The sequence below is a fragment of the Crinia signifera genome, chromosome 3, assembly GCF_055691185.1.
Source record: "Crinia signifera chromosome 3, ASM5569118v1, whole genome shotgun sequence".
Classification (NCBI taxonomy): Eukaryota; Metazoa; Chordata; class Amphibia; order Anura; family Myobatrachidae; genus Crinia; species Crinia signifera.
Genome location: NC_139219.1, coordinates 335,138,428 through 335,156,587, shown reverse-complemented (window position 1 = coordinate 335,156,587; position 18,160 = coordinate 335,138,428). Strand labels below are relative to the sequence as shown.

At 42.1% G+C, this 18,160-nt stretch overlaps 49 non-coding genes across 49 annotated transcripts; all 49 read right to left on the bottom strand.

The window, feature by feature from the left end:
* Positions 1 to 130: 130 nt before the first annotated feature.
* On the bottom strand, positions 131 to 203 carry TRNAV-UAC (transfer RNA valine (anticodon UAC)). The gene has a single exon. It is a non-coding gene; the product is annotated as a tRNA-Val (tRNA).
* A 90-nt stretch (positions 204 to 293) lies between these two features.
* On the bottom strand, positions 294 to 366 carry TRNAV-CAC (transfer RNA valine (anticodon CAC)). The gene has a single exon. It is a non-coding gene; the product is annotated as a tRNA-Val (tRNA).
* Positions 367 to 456: 90 nt separating this feature from the next.
* TRNAV-UAC (transfer RNA valine (anticodon UAC)) lies at positions 457 to 529 on the bottom strand. The gene has a single exon. It is a non-coding gene; the product is annotated as a tRNA-Val (tRNA).
* A 90-nt stretch (positions 530 to 619) lies between these two features.
* TRNAV-UAC (transfer RNA valine (anticodon UAC)) lies at positions 620 to 692 on the bottom strand. The gene has a single exon. It is a non-coding gene; the product is annotated as a tRNA-Val (tRNA).
* A 526-nt stretch (positions 693 to 1,218) lies between these two features.
* Positions 1,219 to 1,291, bottom strand: TRNAV-UAC (transfer RNA valine (anticodon UAC)). Its single transcript has one exon. It is a non-coding gene; the product is annotated as a tRNA-Val (tRNA).
* Positions 1,292 to 1,870: 579 nt separating this feature from the next.
* TRNAV-CAC (transfer RNA valine (anticodon CAC)) lies at positions 1,871 to 1,943 on the bottom strand. The gene has a single exon. It is a non-coding gene; the product is annotated as a tRNA-Val (tRNA).
* Positions 1,944 to 2,307: 364 nt separating this feature from the next.
* On the bottom strand, positions 2,308 to 2,380 carry TRNAV-AAC (transfer RNA valine (anticodon AAC)). The gene has a single exon. It is a non-coding gene; the product is annotated as a tRNA-Val (tRNA).
* Positions 2,381 to 2,470: 90 nt separating this feature from the next.
* TRNAV-UAC (transfer RNA valine (anticodon UAC)) lies at positions 2,471 to 2,543 on the bottom strand. The gene has a single exon. It is a non-coding gene; the product is annotated as a tRNA-Val (tRNA).
* Positions 2,544 to 2,633: 90 nt separating this feature from the next.
* Positions 2,634 to 2,706, bottom strand: TRNAV-CAC (transfer RNA valine (anticodon CAC)). Its single transcript has one exon. It is a non-coding gene; the product is annotated as a tRNA-Val (tRNA).
* Positions 2,707 to 2,796: 90 nt separating this feature from the next.
* On the bottom strand, positions 2,797 to 2,869 carry TRNAV-UAC (transfer RNA valine (anticodon UAC)). The gene has a single exon. It is a non-coding gene; the product is annotated as a tRNA-Val (tRNA).
* Positions 2,870 to 2,959: 90 nt separating this feature from the next.
* On the bottom strand, positions 2,960 to 3,032 carry TRNAV-UAC (transfer RNA valine (anticodon UAC)). Its single transcript has one exon. It is a non-coding gene; the product is annotated as a tRNA-Val (tRNA).
* Positions 3,033 to 4,210: 1,178 nt separating this feature from the next.
* Positions 4,211 to 4,283, bottom strand: TRNAV-CAC (transfer RNA valine (anticodon CAC)). The gene has a single exon. It is a non-coding gene; the product is annotated as a tRNA-Val (tRNA).
* A 364-nt stretch (positions 4,284 to 4,647) lies between these two features.
* TRNAV-AAC (transfer RNA valine (anticodon AAC)) lies at positions 4,648 to 4,720 on the bottom strand. Its single transcript has one exon. It is a non-coding gene; the product is annotated as a tRNA-Val (tRNA).
* Positions 4,721 to 5,084: 364 nt separating this feature from the next.
* TRNAV-UAC (transfer RNA valine (anticodon UAC)) lies at positions 5,085 to 5,157 on the bottom strand. Its single transcript has one exon. It is a non-coding gene; the product is annotated as a tRNA-Val (tRNA).
* A 416-nt stretch (positions 5,158 to 5,573) lies between these two features.
* TRNAV-AAC (transfer RNA valine (anticodon AAC)) lies at positions 5,574 to 5,646 on the bottom strand. The gene has a single exon. It is a non-coding gene; the product is annotated as a tRNA-Val (tRNA).
* Positions 5,647 to 6,010: 364 nt separating this feature from the next.
* Positions 6,011 to 6,083, bottom strand: TRNAV-UAC (transfer RNA valine (anticodon UAC)). The gene has a single exon. It is a non-coding gene; the product is annotated as a tRNA-Val (tRNA).
* A 1,016-nt stretch (positions 6,084 to 7,099) lies between these two features.
* TRNAV-UAC (transfer RNA valine (anticodon UAC)) lies at positions 7,100 to 7,172 on the bottom strand. Its single transcript has one exon. It is a non-coding gene; the product is annotated as a tRNA-Val (tRNA).
* A 90-nt stretch (positions 7,173 to 7,262) lies between these two features.
* TRNAV-CAC (transfer RNA valine (anticodon CAC)) lies at positions 7,263 to 7,335 on the bottom strand. The gene has a single exon. It is a non-coding gene; the product is annotated as a tRNA-Val (tRNA).
* A 90-nt stretch (positions 7,336 to 7,425) lies between these two features.
* TRNAV-AAC (transfer RNA valine (anticodon AAC)) lies at positions 7,426 to 7,498 on the bottom strand. Its single transcript has one exon. It is a non-coding gene; the product is annotated as a tRNA-Val (tRNA).
* Positions 7,499 to 7,588: 90 nt separating this feature from the next.
* TRNAV-UAC (transfer RNA valine (anticodon UAC)) lies at positions 7,589 to 7,661 on the bottom strand. Its single transcript has one exon. It is a non-coding gene; the product is annotated as a tRNA-Val (tRNA).
* A 742-nt stretch (positions 7,662 to 8,403) lies between these two features.
* TRNAV-AAC (transfer RNA valine (anticodon AAC)) lies at positions 8,404 to 8,476 on the bottom strand. Its single transcript has one exon. It is a non-coding gene; the product is annotated as a tRNA-Val (tRNA).
* Positions 8,477 to 8,840: 364 nt separating this feature from the next.
* On the bottom strand, positions 8,841 to 8,913 carry TRNAV-UAC (transfer RNA valine (anticodon UAC)). The gene has a single exon. It is a non-coding gene; the product is annotated as a tRNA-Val (tRNA).
* Positions 8,914 to 9,003: 90 nt separating this feature from the next.
* TRNAV-CAC (transfer RNA valine (anticodon CAC)) lies at positions 9,004 to 9,076 on the bottom strand. Its single transcript has one exon. It is a non-coding gene; the product is annotated as a tRNA-Val (tRNA).
* Positions 9,077 to 9,166: 90 nt separating this feature from the next.
* Positions 9,167 to 9,239, bottom strand: TRNAV-AAC (transfer RNA valine (anticodon AAC)). Its single transcript has one exon. It is a non-coding gene; the product is annotated as a tRNA-Val (tRNA).
* A 90-nt stretch (positions 9,240 to 9,329) lies between these two features.
* Positions 9,330 to 9,402, bottom strand: TRNAV-UAC (transfer RNA valine (anticodon UAC)). Its single transcript has one exon. It is a non-coding gene; the product is annotated as a tRNA-Val (tRNA).
* A 905-nt stretch (positions 9,403 to 10,307) lies between these two features.
* TRNAV-AAC (transfer RNA valine (anticodon AAC)) lies at positions 10,308 to 10,380 on the bottom strand. Its single transcript has one exon. It is a non-coding gene; the product is annotated as a tRNA-Val (tRNA).
* A 364-nt stretch (positions 10,381 to 10,744) lies between these two features.
* TRNAV-UAC (transfer RNA valine (anticodon UAC)) lies at positions 10,745 to 10,817 on the bottom strand. The gene has a single exon. It is a non-coding gene; the product is annotated as a tRNA-Val (tRNA).
* Positions 10,818 to 10,907: 90 nt separating this feature from the next.
* On the bottom strand, positions 10,908 to 10,980 carry TRNAV-CAC (transfer RNA valine (anticodon CAC)). The gene has a single exon. It is a non-coding gene; the product is annotated as a tRNA-Val (tRNA).
* A 90-nt stretch (positions 10,981 to 11,070) lies between these two features.
* TRNAV-AAC (transfer RNA valine (anticodon AAC)) lies at positions 11,071 to 11,143 on the bottom strand. The gene has a single exon. It is a non-coding gene; the product is annotated as a tRNA-Val (tRNA).
* Positions 11,144 to 11,233: 90 nt separating this feature from the next.
* TRNAV-UAC (transfer RNA valine (anticodon UAC)) lies at positions 11,234 to 11,306 on the bottom strand. Its single transcript has one exon. It is a non-coding gene; the product is annotated as a tRNA-Val (tRNA).
* Positions 11,307 to 11,722: 416 nt separating this feature from the next.
* Positions 11,723 to 11,795, bottom strand: TRNAV-AAC (transfer RNA valine (anticodon AAC)). Its single transcript has one exon. It is a non-coding gene; the product is annotated as a tRNA-Val (tRNA).
* A 364-nt stretch (positions 11,796 to 12,159) lies between these two features.
* Positions 12,160 to 12,232, bottom strand: TRNAV-UAC (transfer RNA valine (anticodon UAC)). The gene has a single exon. It is a non-coding gene; the product is annotated as a tRNA-Val (tRNA).
* A 579-nt stretch (positions 12,233 to 12,811) lies between these two features.
* TRNAV-AAC (transfer RNA valine (anticodon AAC)) lies at positions 12,812 to 12,884 on the bottom strand. Its single transcript has one exon. It is a non-coding gene; the product is annotated as a tRNA-Val (tRNA).
* A 364-nt stretch (positions 12,885 to 13,248) lies between these two features.
* TRNAV-UAC (transfer RNA valine (anticodon UAC)) lies at positions 13,249 to 13,321 on the bottom strand. The gene has a single exon. It is a non-coding gene; the product is annotated as a tRNA-Val (tRNA).
* Positions 13,322 to 13,411: 90 nt separating this feature from the next.
* On the bottom strand, positions 13,412 to 13,484 carry TRNAV-CAC (transfer RNA valine (anticodon CAC)). Its single transcript has one exon. It is a non-coding gene; the product is annotated as a tRNA-Val (tRNA).
* A 90-nt stretch (positions 13,485 to 13,574) lies between these two features.
* TRNAV-AAC (transfer RNA valine (anticodon AAC)) lies at positions 13,575 to 13,647 on the bottom strand. The gene has a single exon. It is a non-coding gene; the product is annotated as a tRNA-Val (tRNA).
* Positions 13,648 to 13,737: 90 nt separating this feature from the next.
* TRNAV-UAC (transfer RNA valine (anticodon UAC)) lies at positions 13,738 to 13,810 on the bottom strand. Its single transcript has one exon. It is a non-coding gene; the product is annotated as a tRNA-Val (tRNA).
* A 416-nt stretch (positions 13,811 to 14,226) lies between these two features.
* Positions 14,227 to 14,299, bottom strand: TRNAV-AAC (transfer RNA valine (anticodon AAC)). Its single transcript has one exon. It is a non-coding gene; the product is annotated as a tRNA-Val (tRNA).
* A 201-nt stretch (positions 14,300 to 14,500) lies between these two features.
* On the bottom strand, positions 14,501 to 14,573 carry TRNAV-UAC (transfer RNA valine (anticodon UAC)). The gene has a single exon. It is a non-coding gene; the product is annotated as a tRNA-Val (tRNA).
* Positions 14,574 to 14,663: 90 nt separating this feature from the next.
* Positions 14,664 to 14,736, bottom strand: TRNAV-UAC (transfer RNA valine (anticodon UAC)). The gene has a single exon. It is a non-coding gene; the product is annotated as a tRNA-Val (tRNA).
* A 579-nt stretch (positions 14,737 to 15,315) lies between these two features.
* Positions 15,316 to 15,388, bottom strand: TRNAV-AAC (transfer RNA valine (anticodon AAC)). The gene has a single exon. It is a non-coding gene; the product is annotated as a tRNA-Val (tRNA).
* Positions 15,389 to 15,752: 364 nt separating this feature from the next.
* Positions 15,753 to 15,825, bottom strand: TRNAV-UAC (transfer RNA valine (anticodon UAC)). Its single transcript has one exon. It is a non-coding gene; the product is annotated as a tRNA-Val (tRNA).
* Positions 15,826 to 15,915: 90 nt separating this feature from the next.
* TRNAV-CAC (transfer RNA valine (anticodon CAC)) lies at positions 15,916 to 15,988 on the bottom strand. Its single transcript has one exon. It is a non-coding gene; the product is annotated as a tRNA-Val (tRNA).
* A 90-nt stretch (positions 15,989 to 16,078) lies between these two features.
* On the bottom strand, positions 16,079 to 16,151 carry TRNAV-AAC (transfer RNA valine (anticodon AAC)). The gene has a single exon. It is a non-coding gene; the product is annotated as a tRNA-Val (tRNA).
* Positions 16,152 to 16,241: 90 nt separating this feature from the next.
* TRNAV-UAC (transfer RNA valine (anticodon UAC)) lies at positions 16,242 to 16,314 on the bottom strand. Its single transcript has one exon. It is a non-coding gene; the product is annotated as a tRNA-Val (tRNA).
* Positions 16,315 to 16,730: 416 nt separating this feature from the next.
* On the bottom strand, positions 16,731 to 16,803 carry TRNAV-AAC (transfer RNA valine (anticodon AAC)). Its single transcript has one exon. It is a non-coding gene; the product is annotated as a tRNA-Val (tRNA).
* Positions 16,804 to 17,004: 201 nt separating this feature from the next.
* Positions 17,005 to 17,077, bottom strand: TRNAV-UAC (transfer RNA valine (anticodon UAC)). The gene has a single exon. It is a non-coding gene; the product is annotated as a tRNA-Val (tRNA).
* Positions 17,078 to 17,167: 90 nt separating this feature from the next.
* TRNAV-UAC (transfer RNA valine (anticodon UAC)) lies at positions 17,168 to 17,240 on the bottom strand. Its single transcript has one exon. It is a non-coding gene; the product is annotated as a tRNA-Val (tRNA).
* A 579-nt stretch (positions 17,241 to 17,819) lies between these two features.
* On the bottom strand, positions 17,820 to 17,892 carry TRNAV-AAC (transfer RNA valine (anticodon AAC)). The gene has a single exon. It is a non-coding gene; the product is annotated as a tRNA-Val (tRNA).
* Positions 17,893 to 18,160: the final 268 nt, after the last annotated feature.

Here is an 18,160-nt window from a genome sequence, read left to right as displayed (position 1 = left end):
GCGTGTGAGGCGAACGTGATAACCACTACACTACAGAAATTTCCCAGAAACTACACTAGACACCAACCAATGTAGGAGTCACTTTCATAAAATAGAGCCATTGAAGAAAAATGCTTAGGTTAAAAAAACTTGTTTCTGCCCAGTTTCGAACTGGGGACCTTTCGCGTGTAAGGCGAATGTGATAACCACTACACTACAGAAACATCTTAGAAACAAAACCAGACACCATACAATGTAGGAGGCACTTTCTAAAAAAAGAGCCATTGCATGAAAATGCTTAACTAAAAATCCATTGTTTCTGCCCAGTTTCGAACTGGGGACCTTTCGCGTGTGAGGCGAACATGATAACCACTACACTACAGAAACTTCTCAGAAACTATACGAGACTCCAACCAATTTGGTAGGCACTGTCTAAAAAAAGGGCCATTGCATTAAAATACTTAGCTAAAAATCCATTGTTTCTGCCCAGTTTCGAACTGAGGACCTTTCGCGTGTAAGGCGAACGTGATAACCACTACACTACAGAAACGTCTTAGAAACTAAGCTAGACACCATCCAATGTAGGAGGCACTTTCTAAAAAAAGAGCCATTGCATGAAAATGCTTAGCTAAAAATCCATTGTTTCTGCCCAGTTTCGAACTGAGGACCTTTCGCGTGTAAGGCGAACGTGATAACCACTACACTACAGAAACGTCTTAGAAACTACGCCAGACACCATCCAATGTAGGAGGCACTTTCTAAAAAAAGAGCAATTGCATGAAAATGCTTAGCTAAAAATCCATTGTTTCTGCCAATTTCGAACTGGGGACCTTTCGCGTGTTAGGTGAATGTGATAACCACTACACTACAGAAACTTCTCGGAAACTATACCAGACACCAACCAATGTAGGAGGCACTTTCTAAAAACAGAGTCATTGAAGAAAAATGCTTAGGTTAAAAACACTTGTTTCTGCCCAGTTTCTACCGTCTTAGAAACTAAGCCAGACACCATCCAATGTAGGAGGCACTGTCTAAAAAAAGGGCCATTGCATTAAAATGCTTAGCTAAAAATCCATTGTTTCTATCCAGTTTCAAACTGGGGACCTTTCGTGTGTTAGGCGAACGTGATAACCACTACACTACAGAAACTTCTCGGAAACTACACCAGACACCAACCAATGTAGGAGGCACTTTCTAAAAACAGAGTCATTGAAGAAAAATGCTTAGGTTAAAAACACTTGTTTCTGCCCAGTTTCGAACTGAGGACCTTTCGCGTGTAAGGCGAACGTGATAACCACTACACTACAGAAACGTCTTAGAAACTCAGCCAGACACCATCCAATGTAGGAGGCACTTTCTAAAAAAAGAGCCATTGCATGAAAATGCTTAGCTAAAAATCCATTGATTCTGCCCAGTTTCGAACTGGGGACCTTTCGCGTGTGAGGCGAATGGATAACCACTACACTACAGAAACTTCTCAGAAACTATACGAGACACCAACCAATGTAGGAGGCACTGTCTAAAAAAAAGGGCCATTGCATTAAAATGCTTAGCTAAAAATCCATTGTTTCTGCCCAGTTTCAAACTTGGGACCTTTCGCGTGTTAGGCGAACGTGATAACCACTACACTACAGAAACTTCTCGGAAGCTATACCAGACACCAACCAATGTAGGAGGCACTTTCTAAAAACAGAGTCATTGAAGAAAAATGCTTAGGTTAAAAACGCTTGTTTTTGCCCAGTTTCGAACTGAGGACCTTTCGCGTGTAAGGCGAACGTGATAACCACTACACTACAGAAACGTCTTAGAAACTAAGCCAGACACCATCCAATGTAGGAGGCACTTTCTAAAAAAAGAGCCATTGCATGAAAATGCTTAGCTAAAAATCCATTGTTTCTGCCCAGTTTCGAACTGGGGACCTTTCGCGTGTGAGGCGAAAGTGATAACCACTACACTACAGAAACTTCTCAGAAACTATACTAGACACCAACCAATGTAGGAGGCACTGTCTAAAAAAAGGGCCATTGCATTAAAATGCTTAGCTAAAAATCCATTGTTTCTGCCCAGTTTCGAACTGGGGACCTTTCGAGTGTTAGGCGGACGTGATAACCACTACACTACAGAAACTTCTCGGAAACTATACCAGACACCAACCAATGTAGGAGGCACTTTCGAAAAACAGAGTCATTGAAGAAAAATGCTTAGGTTAAAAACACTTGTTTGTGCCCAGTTTCTACCGTCTTAGAAACTAAGCCAGACACCATCCAATGTAGGAGGCACTGTCTAAAAAAAGGGCCATTGCATTAAAATGCTTAGCTAAAAATCCATTGTTTCTGCCCAGTTTCGAACTGGGGACCTTTCGCGTGTTAGGCGAATGTGATAACCACTACACTACAGAAACTTCTCGGAAACTATACCAGACACCAACAAATGTAGGAGGCGCTTTCTAAAAACAGAGTCATTGAAGAAAAATGCTTAGGTTAAAAAAACTTGTTTCTGCCCAGTTTCGAACTGGGGACCTTTCGCGTGTAAGGCGAATGTGATAACCACTACACTACAGAAACATCTTAGAAACAAAACCAGACACCATACAATGTAGGAGGCACTTTCTAAAAAAAGAGCCATTGCATGAAAATGCTTAACTAAAAATCCATTGTTTCTGCCCAGTTTCGAACTGGGGACCTTTCGCGTGTGAGGCGAACATGATAACCACTACACTACAGAAACTTCTCAGAAACTATACGAGACTCCAACCAATTTGGTAGGCACTGTCTAAAAAAAGGGCCATTGCATTAAAATACTTAGCTAAAAATCCATTGTTTCTGCCCAGTTTCGAACTGAGGACCTTTCGCGTGTAAGGCGAACGTGATAACCACTACACTACAGAAACGTCTTAGAAACTAAGCTAGACACCATCCAATGTAGGAGGCACTTTCTAAAAAAAGAGCCATTGCATGAAAATGCTTAGCTAAAAATCCATTGTTTCTGCCCAGTTTCGAACTGAGGACCTTTCGCGTGTAAGGCGAACGTGATAACCACTACACTACAGAAACGTCTTAGAAACTACGCCAGACACCATCCAATGTAGGAGGCACTTTCTAAAAAAAGAGCAATTGCATGAAAATGCTTAGCTAAAAATCCATTGTTTCTGCCAATTTCGAACTGGGGACCTTTCGCGTGTTAGGTGAATGTGATAACCACTACACTACAGAAACTTCTCGGAAACTATACCAGACACCAACCAATGTAGGAGGCACTTTCTAAAAACAGAGTCATTGAAGAAAAATGCTTAGGTTAAAAACACTTGTTTCTGCCCAGTTTCTACCGTCTTAGAAACTAAGCCAGACACCATCCAATGTAGGAGGCACTGTCTAAAAAAAGGGCCATTGCATTAAAATGCTTAGCTAAAAATCCATTGTTTCTATCCAGTTTCAAACTGGGGACCTTTCGTGTGTTAGGCGAACGTGATAACCACTACACTACAGAAACTTCTCGGAAACTACACCAGACACCAACCAATGTAGGAGGCACTTTCTAAAAACAGAGTCATTGAAGAAAAATGCTTAGGTTAAAAACACTTGTTTCTGCCCAGTTTCGAACTGAGGACCTTTCGCGTGTAAGGCAAACGTGATAACCACTACACTACAGAAACGTCTTAGAAACTCAGCCAGACACCATCCAATGTAGGAGGCACTTTCTAAAAAAAGAGCCATTGCATGAAAATGCTTAGCTAAAAATCCATTGATTCTGCCCAGTTTCGAACTGGGGACCTTTCGCGTGTGAGGCGAACGGATAACCACTACACTACAGAAACTTCTCAGAAACTATACTAGACACCAACCAATGTAGGAGGCACTGTCTAAAAAAAAGGGCCATTGCATTAAAATGCTTAGCTAAAAATCCATTGTTTCTGCCCAGTTTCAAACTTGGGACCTTTCGCGTGTTAGGCGAACGTGATAACCACTACACTACAGAAACTTCTCGGAAGCTATACCAGACACCAACCAATGTAGGAGGCACTTTCTAAAAACAGAGACATTGAAGAAAAATGCTTAGATTAAAAACGCTTGTTTTTGCCCAGTTTCGAACTGAGGACCTTTCGCGTGTAAGGCGAACGTGATAACCACTACACTACAGAAACGTCTTAGAAACTCAGCCAGACACCATCCAATGTAGGAGGCACTTTCTAAAAAAAGAGCCATTGCATGAAAATGCTTAGCTAAAAATCCATTGTTTCTGCCCAGTTTCGAACTGGGGACCTTTCGCGTGTGAGGCGAAAGTGATAACCACTACACTACAGAAACTTCTCAGAAACTATACTAGACACCAACCAATGTAGGAGGCACTGTCTAAAAAAAGGGCCATTGCATTAAAATGCTTAGCTAAAAATCCATTGTTTCTGCCCAGTTTCGAACTGGGGACCTTTCGAGTGTTAGGCGGACGTGATAACCACTTCACTACAGAAACTTCTCGGAAACTATACCAGACACCAACCAATGTAGGAGGCACTTTCGAAAAACAGAGTCATTGAAGAAAAATGCTTAGGTTAAAAACACTTGTTTGTGCCCAGTTTCTACCGTCTTAGAAACTAAGCCAGACACCATCCAATGTAGGAGGCACTGTCTAAAAAAAGGGCCATTGCATTAAAATGCTTAGCTAAAAATCCATTGTTTCTGCCCAGTTTCGAACTGGGGACCTTTCGCGTGTTAGGCGAATGTGATAACCACTACACTACAGAAACTTCTCGGAAACTATACCAGACACCAACAAATGTAGGAGGCACTTTCTAAAAACAGAGTCATTGAAGAAAAATGCTTAGGTTAAAAACACTTGTTTCTGCCCAGTTTCTACCGTCTTAGAAACTAAGCCAGACACCATCCAATGTAGGAGGCACTGTCTAAAAAAAGGGCCATTGCATTAAAATGCTTAGCTAAAAATCCATTGTTTCTATCCAGTTTCAAACTGGGGACCTTTCGTGTGTTAGGCGAACGTGATAACCACTACACTACAGAAACTTCTCGGAAACTACACCAGACACCAACCAATGTAGGAGGCACTTTCTAAAAACAGAGTCAATGAAGAAAAATGCTTAGGTTAAAAACGCTTGTTTCTGCCCAGTTTCGAACTGAGGACCTTTCGCGTGTAAGGCGAACGTGATAACCACTACACTACAGAAACGTCTTAGAAGCTAAGCCAGACACCATACAATGTAGGAGTCACTTTCTAAAAAAAGAGCCATTGCATGAAAATGCTTAGCTAAAAATCTATTGATTCTGCCCAGTTTCGAACTGGGGACCTTTCGCGTGTGAGGCGAACGTGATAACCACTACACTACAGAAACTTCTCAGAAGCTATACTAGACACCAACCAATGTAGGAGGCACTGTCTAAAAAAAGGGCCATTGCATTAAAATGCTTAGCTAAAAATCCATTGTTTCTGCCCAGTTTCAAACTGGGGACCTTTCGCGTGTTAGGCGAACGTGATAAACACTACACTACAGAAACTTCTCGGAAACTATACCAGACACCAACCAATGTAGGAGGCACTTTCTAAAAACAGAGTCATTGAAGAAAAATGCTTAGGTTAAAAACGCATGTTTCTGCCCAGTTTCGAACTGGGGACCTTTCGCGTGTTAGGCGAACGTGATAACCACTACACTACAGAAACTTCCCAGAAACCATACCAGACACCAACCGATGTAGGAGGCACTTTCTAAAAACAGAGTCATTGAAGAAAAATGCTTAGGTTAAAAACACTTGTTTCTGCCCAGTTTCTACCGTCTTAGAAACTAAGCCAGACACCATCCAATGTAGGAGGCACTGTCTAAAAAAAGGGCCATTGCATTAAAATGCTTAGCTAAAAATCCATTGTTTCTGCCCAGTTTCAAACTGGGGACCTTTCGCGTGTTAGGCGAACGTGATAACCACTACACTACAGAAACTTCTCGGAAACTATACCAGACACCAACCAATGTAGGAGGCACTTTCTAAAAACAGAGTCATTGAAGAAAAATGCTTTGGTTAAAAACGCTTGTTTCTGCCCAGTTTCGAACTGAGGACCTTTCGCGTGTAAGGCGAACGTGATAACCACTACACTACAGAAACGTCTTAGAAGCTAAGCCAGACACCATCCAATGTAGGAGGCACTGTCTAAAAAAAGGGCCATTGCATTAAAATGCTTAGCTAAAAATCCATTGTTTTTATCCAGTTTCAAACTGGGGACCTTTCGTGTGTTAGGCGAACGTGATAACCACTACACTACAGAAACTTCTCGGAAACTACACCAGACACCAACCAATGTAGGAGGCACTTTCTTAAAACAGAGTCATTGAAGAAAAATGCTTAGGTTAAAAACACTTGTTTCTGCCCAGTTTCGAACTGAGGACCTTTCGCGTGTAAGGCGAACGTGATAACCACCACACTACAGAAACGTCTTAGAAACTCAGCCAGACACCATACAATGTAGGAGGCACTTTCTAAAAAAAGAGCCATTGCATGAAAATGCTTAGCTAAAAATCCATTGTTTCTGCCCAGTTTCAAACTGGGGACCTTTCGCGTGTTAGGCGAACGTGATAAACACTACACTACAGAAACTTCTTGGAAACTATACCAGACACCAACCAATGTACGAGGCACTTTCTAAAAACAGAGTCATTGAAGAAAAATGCTTAGGTTAAAAACGCTTGTTTCTGCCCAGTTTCGAACTGGGGACCTTTCGCGTGTTAGGCGAACGTGATAACCACTACACTACACAAACTTCCCGGAAACTATACCAGACACCAACCGATGTAGGAGGCACTTTCTAAAAACAGAGTCATTGAAGAAAAATGCTTAGGTTAAAAACACTTGTTTCTGCCCAGTTTCTACCGTCTTAGAAACTAAGCCAGACACCATCCAATGTAGGAGGCACTGTCTAAAAAAAGGGCCATTGCATTAAAATGCTTAGCTAAAAATCCATTGTTTCTGCCCAGTTTCAAACTGGGGACCTTTCGCGTGTTAGGCGAACGTGATAACCACTACACTACAGAAACTTCTCGGAAACTATACCAGACACCAACCAATGTAGGAGGCACTTTCTAAAAACAGAGTCATTGAAGAAAAATGCTTTGGTTAAAAACGCTTGTTTCTGCCCAGTTTCGAACTGAGGACCTTTCGCGTGTAAGGCGAACGTGATAACCACTACACTACAGAAACGTCTTAGAAGCTAAGCCAGACACCATCCAATGTAGGAGGCACTTTCTAAAAAAAGAGCCATTGCATGAAAATGCTTAGCTAAAAATCCATTGTTTCTGCCCAGTTTCGAACTGGGGACCTTTCGCGTGTGAGGCGAACGTGATAACCACTACACTACAGAAACTTCTCAGAAACTATACTAGACACCAACCAATGTAGGAGGCACTGTCTAAAAAAAGGGCCATTGCATTAAAATGCTTAGCTAAAAATCCATTGTTTCTGCCCAGTTTCGAACTGGGGACCTTTCGCGTGTTAGGCGAACGTGATAACCACTACACTACAGAAACTTCTCGGAAACTATACCAGACACCAACCAATGTAGGAGGCACTTTCGAAAAACAGAGTCATTGAAGAAAAATGCTTATGTTAAAAACACTTGTTTCTGCCCAGTTTCGAACTGAGGACCTTTCGCGTGTAAGGCGAACGTGATAACCACTACACTACAGAAACGTCTTAGAAGCTAAGCCAGACACCATACAATGTAGGAGTCACTTTCTAAAAAAAGAGCCATTGCATGAAAATGCTTAGCTAAAAATCTATTGATTCTGCCCAGTTTCGAACTGGGGACCTTTCGCGTGTGAGGCGAACGTGATAACCACTACACTACAGAAACTTCTCAGAAGCTATACTAGACACCAACCAATGTAGGAGGCACTGTCTAAAAAAAGGGCCATTGCATTAAAATGCTTAGCTAAAAATCCATTGTTTCTGCCCAGTTTCAAACTGGGGACCTTTCGCGTGTTAGGCGAACGTGATAAACACTACACTACAGAAACTTCTCGGAAACTACACCAGACACCAAACAATGTAGGAGGCACTTTCTAAAAACAGAGTCATTGAAGAAAAATGCTTAGGTTAAAAACACTTGTTTCTGCCCAGTTTCGAACTGAGGACCTTTCGCGTGTAAGGCGAACGTGATAACCACCACACTACAGAAACGTCTTAGAAACTCAGCCAGACACCATACAATGTAGGAGGCACTTTCTAAAAAAAGAGCCATTGCATGAAAATGCTTAGCTAAAAATCCATTGTTTCTGCCCAGTTTCAAACTGGGGACCTTTCGCGTGTTAGGCGAACGTGATAAACACTACACTACAGAAACTTCTTGGAAACTATACCAGACACCAACCAATGTACGAGGCACTTTCTAAAAACAGAGTCATTGAAGAAAAATGCTTAGGTTAAAAACGCTTGTTTCTGCCCAGTTTCGAACTGGGGACCTTTCGCGTGTTAGGCGAACGTGATAACCACTACACTACAGAAACTTCCCGGAAACTATACCAGACACCAACCGATGTAGGAGGCACTTTCTAAAAACAGAGTCATTGAAGAAAAATGCTTAGGTTAAAAACACTTGTTTCTGCCCAGTTTCTACCGTCTTAGAAACTAAGCCAGACACCATCCAATGTAGGAGGCACTGTCTAAAAAAAGGGCCATTGCATTAAAATGCTTAGCTAAAAATCCATTGTTTCTGCCCAGTTTCAAACTGGGGACCTTTCGCGTGTTAGGCGAACGTGATAACCACTACACTACAGAAACTTCTCGGAAACTATACCAGACACCAACCAATGTAGGAGGCACTTTCTAAAAACAGAGTCATTGAAGAAAAATGCTTTGGTTAAAAACGCTTGTTTCTGCCCAGTTTCGAACTGAGGACCTTTCGCGTGTAAGGCGAACGTGATAACCACTACACTACAGAAACGTCTTAGAAGCTAAGCCAGACACCATCCAATGTAGGAGGCACTTTCTAAAAAAAGAGCCATTGCATGAAAATGCTTAGCTAAAAATCCATTGTTTCTGCCCAGTTTCGAACTGGGGACCTTTCGCGTGTGAGGCGAACGTGATAACCACTACACTACAGAAACTTCTCAGAAACTATACTAGACACCAACCAATGTAGGAGGCACTGTCTAAAAAAAGGGCCATTGCATTAAAATGCTTAGCTAAAAATCCATTGTTTCTGCCCAGTTTCGAACTGGGGACCTTTCGCGTGTTAGGCGAACGTGATAACCACTACACTACAGAAACTTCTCGGAAACTATACCAGACACCAACCAATGTAGGAGGCACTTTCGAAAAACAGAGTCATTGAAGAAAAATGCTTATGTTAAAAACACTTGTTTCTGCCCAGTTTCGAACTGAGGACCTTTCGCGTGTAAGGCGAACGTGATAACCACTACACTACAGAAACGTCTTAGAAGCTAAGCCAGACACCATACAATGTAGGAGTCACTTTCTAAAAAAAGAGCCATTGCATGAAAATGCTTAGCTAAAAATCTATTGATTCTGCCCAGTTTCGAACTGGGGACCTTTCGCGTGTGAGGCGAACGTGATAACCACTACACTACAGAAACTTCTCAGAAGCTATACTAGACACCAACCAATGTAGGAGGCACTGTCTAAAAAAAGGGCCATTGCATTAAAATGCTTAGCTAAAAATCCATTGTTTCTGCCCAGTTTCAAACTGGGGACCTTTCGCGTGTTAGGCGAACGTGATAACCACTACACTACAGAAACTTCTCAGAAGCTATACTAGACACCAACCAATGTAGGAGGCACTGTCTAAAAAAAGGGCCATTGCATTAAAATGCTTAGCTAAAAATCCATTGTTTCTGCCCAGTTTCAAACTGGGGACCTTTCGCGTGTTAGGCGAACGTGATAAACACTACACTACAGAAACTTCTCGGAAACTACACCAGACACCAAACAATGTAGGAGGCACTTTCTAAAAACAGAGTCATTGAAGAAAAATGCTTAGGTTAAAAACACTTGTTTCTGCCCAGTTTCGAACTGAGGACCTTTCGCGTGTAAGGCGAACGTGATAACCACCACACTACAGAAACGTCTTAGAAACTCAGCCAGACACCATACAATGTAGGAGGCACTTTCTAAAAAAAGAGCCATTGCATGAAAATGCTTAGCTAAAAATCCATTGTTTCTGCCCAGTTTCAAACTGGGGACCTTTCGCGTGTTAGGCGAACGTGATAAACACTACACTACAGAAACTTCTTGGAAACTATACCAGACACCAACCAATGTACGAGGCACTTTCTAAAAACAGAGTCATTGAAGAAAAATGCTTAGGTTAAAAACGCTTGTTTCTGCCCAGTTTCGAACTGGGGACCTTTCGCGTGTTAGGCGAACGTGATAACCACTACACTACAGAAACTTCCCGGAAACTATACCAGACACCAACCGATGTAGGAGGCACTTTCTAAAAACAGAGTCATTGAAGAAAAATGCTTAGGTTAAAAACACTTGTTTCTGCCCAGTTTCTACCGTCTTAGAAACTAAGCCAGACACCATCCAATGTAGGAGGCACTGTCTAAAAAAAGGGCCATTGCATTAAAATGCTTAGCTAAAAATCCATTGTTTCTGCCCAGTTTCAAACTGGGGACCTTTCGCGTGTTAGGCGAACGTGATAACCACTACACTACAGAAACTTCTCGGAAACTATACCAGACACCAACCAATGTAGGAGGCACTTTCTAAAAACAGAGTCATTGAAGAAAAATGCTTTGGTTAAAAACGCTTGTTTCTGCCCAGTTTCGAACTGAGGACCTTTCGCGTGTAAGGCGAACGTGATAACCACTACACTACAGAAACGTCTTAGAAGCTAAGCCAGACACCATCCAATGTAGGAGGCACTTTCTAAAAAAAGAGCCATTGCATGAAAATGCTTAGCTAAAAATCCATTGTTTCTGCCCAGTTTCGAACTGGGGACCTTTCGCGTGTGAGGCGAACGTGATAACCACTACACTACAGAAACTTCTCAGAAACTATACTAGACACCAACCAATGTAGGAGGCACTGTCTAAAAAAAGGGCCATTGCATTAAAATGCTTAGCTAAAAATCCATTGTTTCTGCCCAGTTTCGAACTGGGGACCTTTCGCGTGTTAGGCGAACGTGATAACCACTACACTACAGAAACTTCTCGGAAACTATACCAGACACCAACCAATGTAGGAGGCACTTTCGAAAAACAGAGTCATTGAAGAAAAATGCTTATGTTAAAAACACTTGTTTCTGCCCAGTTTCGAACTGAGGACCTTTCGCGTGTAAGGCGAACGTGATAACCACTACACTACAGAAACGTCTTAGAAGCTAAGCCAGACACCATACAATGTAGGAGTCACTTTCTAAAAAAAGAGCCATTGCATGAAAATGCTTAGCTAAAAATCTATTGATTCTGCCCAGTTTCGAACTGGGGACCTTTCGCGTGTGAGGCGAACGTGATAACCACTACACTACAGAAACTTCTCAGAAGCTATACTAGACACCAACCAATGTAGGAGGCACTGTCTAAAAAAAGGGCCATTGCATTAAAATGCTTAGCTAAAAATCCATTGTTTCTGCCCAGTTTCAAACTGGGGACCTTTCGCGTGTTAGGCGAACGTGATAAACACTACACTACAGAAACTTCTCGGAAACTATACCAGACACCAACCAATGTAGGAGGCACTTTCTAAAAACAGAGTCATTGAAGAAAAATGCTTAGGTTAAAAACGCATGTTTCTGCCCAGTTTCGAACTGGGGACCTTTCGCGTGTTAGGCGAACGTGATAACCACTACACTACAGAAACTTCCCGGAAACTATACCAGACACCAACCGATGTAGGAGGCACTTTCTAAAAACAGAGTCATTGAAGAAAAATGCTTAGGTTAAAAACACTTGTTTCTGCCCAGTTTCTACCGTCTTAGAAACTAAGCCAGACACCATCCAATGTAGGAGGCACTGTCTAAAAAAAGGGCCATTGCATTAAAATGCTTAGCTAAAAATCCATTGTTTCTGCCCAGTTTCAAACTGGGGACCTTTCGCGTGTTAGGCGAACGTGATAACCACTACACTACAGAAACTTCTCGGAAACTATACCAGACACCAACCAATGTAGGAGGCACTTTCTAAAAACAGAGTCATTGAAGAAAAATGCTTTGGTTAAAAACGCTTGTTTCTGCCCAGTTTCGAACTGAGGACCTTTCGCGTGTAAGGCGAACGTGATAACCACTACACTACAGAAACGTCTTAGAAGCTAAGCCAGACACCATCCAATGTAGGAGGCACTGTCTAAAAAAAGGGCCATTGCATTAAAATGCTTAGCTAAAAATCCATTGTTTTTATCCAGTTTCAAACTGGGGACCTTTCGTGTGTTAGGCGAACGTGATAACCACTACACTACAGAAACTTCTCGGAAACTACACCAGACACCAACCAATGTAGGAGGCACTTTCTAAAAACAGAGTCATTGAAGAAAAATGCTTAGGTTAAAAACACTTGTTTCTGCCCAGTTTCGAACTGAGGACCTTTCGCGTGTAAGGCGAACGTGATAACCACCACACTACAGAAACGTCTTAGAAACTCAGCCAGACACCATACAATGTAGGAGGCACTTTCTAAAAAAAGAGCCATTGCATGAAAATGCTTAGCTAAAAATCCATTGTTTCTGCCCAGTTTCAAACTGGGGACCTTTCACGTGTTAGGCGAACGTGATAAACACTACACTACAGAAACTTCTTGGAAACTATACCAGACACCAACCAATGTACGAGGCACTTTCTAAAAACAGAGTCATTGAAGAAAAATGCTTAGGTTAAAAACGCTTGTTTCTGCCCAGTTTCGAACTGGGGACCTTTCGCGTGTTAGGCGAACGTGATAACCACTACACTACAGAAACTTCCCGGAAACTATACCAGACACCAACCGATGTAGGAGGCACTTTCTAAAAACAGAGTCATTGAAGAAAAATGCTTAGGTTAAAAACACTTGTTTCTGCCCAGTTTCTACCGTCTTAGAAACTAAGCCAGACACCATCCAATGTAGGAGGCACTGTCTAAAAAAAGGGCCATTGCATTAAAATGCTTAGCTAAAAATCCATTGTTTCTGCCCAGTTTCAAACTGGGGACCTTTCGCGTGTTAGGCGAACGTGATAACCACTACACTACAGAAACTTCTCGGAAACTATACCAGACACCAACCAATGTAGGAGGCACTTTCTAAAAACAGAGTCATTGAAGAAAAATGCTTTGGTTAAAAACGCTTGTTTCTGCCCAGTTTCGAACTGAGGACCTTTCGCGTGTAAGGCGAACGTGATAACCACTACACTACAGAAACGTCTTAGAAGCTAAGCCAGACACCATCCAATGTAGGAGGCACTTTCTAAAAAAAGAGCCATTGCATGAAAATGCTTAGCTAAAAATCCATTGTTTCTGCCCAGTTTCGAACTGGGGACCTTTCGCGTGTGAGGCGAACGTGATAACCACTACACTACAGAAACTTCTCAGAAACTATACTAGACACCAACCAATGTAGGAGGCACTGTCTAAAAAAAGGGCCATTGCATTAAAATGCTTAGCTAAAAATCCATTGTTTCTGCCCAGTTTCGAACTGGGGACCTTTCGCGTGTTAGGCGAACGTGATAACCACTACACTACAGAAACTTCTCGGAAACTATACCAGACACCAACCAATGTAGGAGGCACTTTCGAAAAACAGAGTCATTGAAGAAAAATGCTTATGTTAAAAACACTTGTTTCTGCCCAGTTTCGAACTGAGGACCTTTCGCGTGTAAGGCGAACGTGATAACCACTACACTACAGAAACGTCTTAGAAACTCAGCCAGACACCATCCAATGTAGGAGGCACTTTCTAAAAAAAGAGCCATTGCATGAATATGCTTAGCTAAAAATCTATTGATTCTGCCCAGTTTCGAACTGGGGACCTTTCGCGTGTGAGGCGAACGTGATAACCACTACACTACAGAAACTTCTCAGAAACTATGCTAGACACCAACCAATGTAGGAGGCACTGTCTAAAAAAAGGGCCATTGCATTAAAATGCTTAGCTAAAAATCCATTGTTTCTGCCCAGTTTCAAACTGGGGACCTTTCGCGTGTTAGGCGAACGTGATAAACACTACACTACAGAAACTTCTCGGAAACTATACCAGACACCAACCAATGTAGGAGGCACTTTCTAAAAACAGAGTCATTGAAGAAAAATGCTTAGGTTAAAAACGCTTGTTTCTGCCCAGTTTCGAACTGGGGACCTTTCGCGTGTTAGGCGAACGTGATAACCACTACACTACAGAAACTTCCCGGAAACTATACCAGACACCAACCGATGTAGGAGGCACTTTCTAAAAACAGAGTCATTGAAGAAAAATGCTTAGGTTAAAAACACTTGTTTCTGCCCAGTTTCTACCGTCTTAGAAACTAAGCCAGACACCATCCAATGTAGGAGGCACTGTCTAAAAAAAGGGCCATTGCATTAAAATGCTTAGCTAAAAATCCATTGTTTCTGCCCAGTTTCAAACTGGGGACCTTTCGCGTGTAAGGCGAACGTGATAACCACTACACTACAGAAACTTCTCGGAAACTATACCAGACACCAACCAATGTAGGAGGCACTTTCTAAAAACAGAGTCATTGAAGAAAAATGCTTTGGTTAAAAACGCTTGTTTCTGCCCAGTTTCGAACTGAGGACCTTTCGCGTGTAAGGCGAACGTGATAACCACTACACTACAGAAACGTCTTAGAAGCTAAGCCAGACACCATCCAATGTAGGAGGCACTGTCTAAAAAAAGGGCCATTGCATTAAAATGCTTAGCTAAAAATCCATTGTTTTTATCCAGTTTCAAACTGGGGACCTTTCGTGTGTTAGGCGAACGTGATAACCACTACACTACAGAAACTTCTCGGAAACTACACCAGACACCAACCAATGTAGGAGGCACTTTCTAAAAACAGAGTCATTGAAGAAAAATGCTTAGGTTAAAAACACTTGTTTCTGCCCAGTTTCGAACTGAGGACCTTTCGCGTGTAAGGCGAACGTGATAACCACCACACTACAGAAACGTCTTAGAAACTCAGCCAGACACCATACAATGTAGGAGGCACTTTCTAAAAAAAGAGCCATTGCATGAAAATGCTTAGCTAAAAATCCATTGTTTCTGCCCAGTTTCAAACTGGGGACCTTTCGCGTGTTAGGCGAACGTGATAAACACTACACTACAGAAACTTCTTGGAAACTATACCAGACACCAACCAATGTACGAGGCACTTTCTAAAAACAGAGTCATTGAAGAAAAATGCTTAGGTTAAAAACGCTTGTTTCTGCCCAGTTTCGAACTGGGGACCTTTCGCGTGTTAGGCGAACGTGATAACCACTACACTACAGAAACTTCCCGGAAACTATACCAGACACCAACCGATGTAGGAGGCACTTTCTAAAAACAGAGTCATTGAAGAAAAATGCTTAGGTTAAAAACACTTGTTTCTGCCCAGTTTCTACCGTCTTAGAAACTAAGCCAGACACCATCCAATGTAGGAGGCACTGTCTAAAAAAAGGGCCATTGCATTAAAATGCTTAGCTAAAAATCCATTGTTTCTGCCCAGTTTCAAACTGGGGACCTTTCGCGTGTTAGGCGAACGTGATAACCACTACACTACAGAAACTTCTCGGAAACTATACCAGACACCAACCAATGTAGGAGGCACTTTCTAAAAACAGAGTCATTGAAGAAAAATGCTTTGGTTAAAAACGCTTGTTTCTGCCCAGTTTCGAACTGAGGACCTTTCGCGTGTAAGGCGAACGTGATAACCACTACACTACAGAAACGTCTTAGAAGCTAAGCCAGACACCATCCAATGTAGGAGGCACTTTCTAAAAAAAGAGCCATTGCATGAAAATGCTTAGCTAAAAATCCATTGTTTCTGCCCAGTTTCGAACTGGGGACCTTTCGCGTGTGAGGCGAACGTGATAACCACTACACTACAGAAACTTCTCAGAAACTATACTAGACACCAACCAATGTAGGAGGCACTGTCTAAAAAAAGGGCCATTGCATTAAAATGCTTAGCTAAAAATCCATTGTTTCTGCCCAGTTTCGAACTGGGGACCTTTCGCGTGTTAGGCGAACGTGATAACCACTACACTACAGAAACTTCTCGGAAACTATACCAGACACCAACCAATGTAGGAGGCACTTTCGAAAAACAGAGTCATTGAAGAAAAATGCTTATGTTAAAAACACTTGTTTCTGCCCAGTTTCGAACTGAGGACCTTTCGCGTGTAAGGCGAACGTGATAACCACTACACTACAGAAACGTCTTAGAAACTCAGCCAGACACCATCCAATGTAGGAGGCACTTTCTAAAAAAAGAGCCATTGCATGAATATGCTTAGCTAAAAATCTATTGATTCTGCCCAGTTTCGAACTGGGGACCTTTCGCGTGTGAGGCGAACGTGATAACCACTACACTACAGAAACTTCTCAGAAACTATGCTAGACACCAACCAATGTAGGAGGCACTGTCTAAAAAAAGGGCCATTGCATTAAAATGCTTAGCTAAAAATCCATTGTTTCTGCCCAGTTTCAAACTGGGGACCTTTCGCGTGTTAGGCGAACGTGATAAACACTACACTACAGAAACTTCTCGGAAACTATACCAGACACCAACCAATGTAGGAGGCACTTTCTAAAAACAGAGTCATTGAAGAAAAATGCTTAGGTTAAAAACGCTTGTTTCTGCCCAGTTTCGAACTGGGGACCTTTCGCGTGTTAGGCGAACGTGATAACCACTACACTACAGAAACTTCCCGGAAACTATACCAGACACCAACCGATGTAGGAGGCACTTTCTAAAAACAGAGTCATTGAAGAAAAATGCTTAGGTTAAAAACACTTGTTTCTGCCCAGTTTCTACCGTCTTAGAAACTAAGCCAGACACCATCCAATGTAGGAGGCACTGTCTAAAAAAAGGGCCATTGCATTAAAATGCTTAGCTAAAAATCCATTGTTTCTGCCCAGTTTCAAACTGGGGACCTTTCGCGTGTAAGGCGAACGTGATAACCACTACACTACAGAAACTTCTCGGAAACTATACCAGACACCAACCAATGTAGGAGGCACTTTCTAAAAACAGAGTCATTGAAGAAAAATGCTTTGGTTAAAAACGCTTGTTTCTGCCCAGTTTCGAACTGAGGACCTTTCGCGTGTAAGGCGAACGTGATAACCACTACACTACAGAAACGTCTTAGAAGCTAAGCCAGACACCATCCAATGTAGGAGGCACTGTCTAAAAAAAGGGCCATTGCATTAAAATGCTTAGCTAAAAATCCATTGTTTTTATCCAGTTTCAAACTGGGGACCTTTCGTGTGTTAGGCGAACGTGATAACCACTACACTACAGAAACTTCTCGGAAACTACACCAGACACCAACCAATGTAGGAGGCACTTTCTAAAAACAGAGTCATTGAAGAAAAATGCTTAGGTTAAAAACACTTGTTTCTGCCCAGTTTCGAACTGAGGACCTTTCGCGTGTAAGGCGAACGTGATAACCACCACACTACAGAAACGTCTTAGAAACTCAGCCAGACACCATACAATGTAGGAGGCACTTTCTAAAAAAAGAGCCATTGCATGAAAATGCTTAGCTAAAAATCCATTGTTTCTGCCCAGTTTCAAACTGGGGACCTTTCGCGTGTTAGGCGAACGTGATAAACACTACACTACAGAAACTTCTTGGAAACTATACCAGACACCAACCAATGTACGAGGCACTTTCTAAAAACAGAGTCATTGAAGAAAAATGCTTAGGTTAAAAACGCTTGTTTCTGCCCAGTTTCGAACTGGGGACCTTTCGCGTGTTAGGCGAACGTGATAACCACTACACTACAGAAACTTCCCGGAAACTATACCAGACACCAACCGATGTAGGAGGCACTTTCTAAAAAAACAGAGTCATTGAAGAAAAATGCTTAGGTTAAAAACACTTGTTTCTGCCCAGTTTCTACCGTCTTAGAAACTAAGCCAGACACCATCCAATGTAGGAGGCACTGTCTAAAAAAAGGGCCATTGCATTAAAATGCTTAGCTAAAAATCCATTGTTTCTGCCCAGTTTCAAACTGGGGACCTTTCGCGTGTTAGGCGAACGTGATAACCACTACACT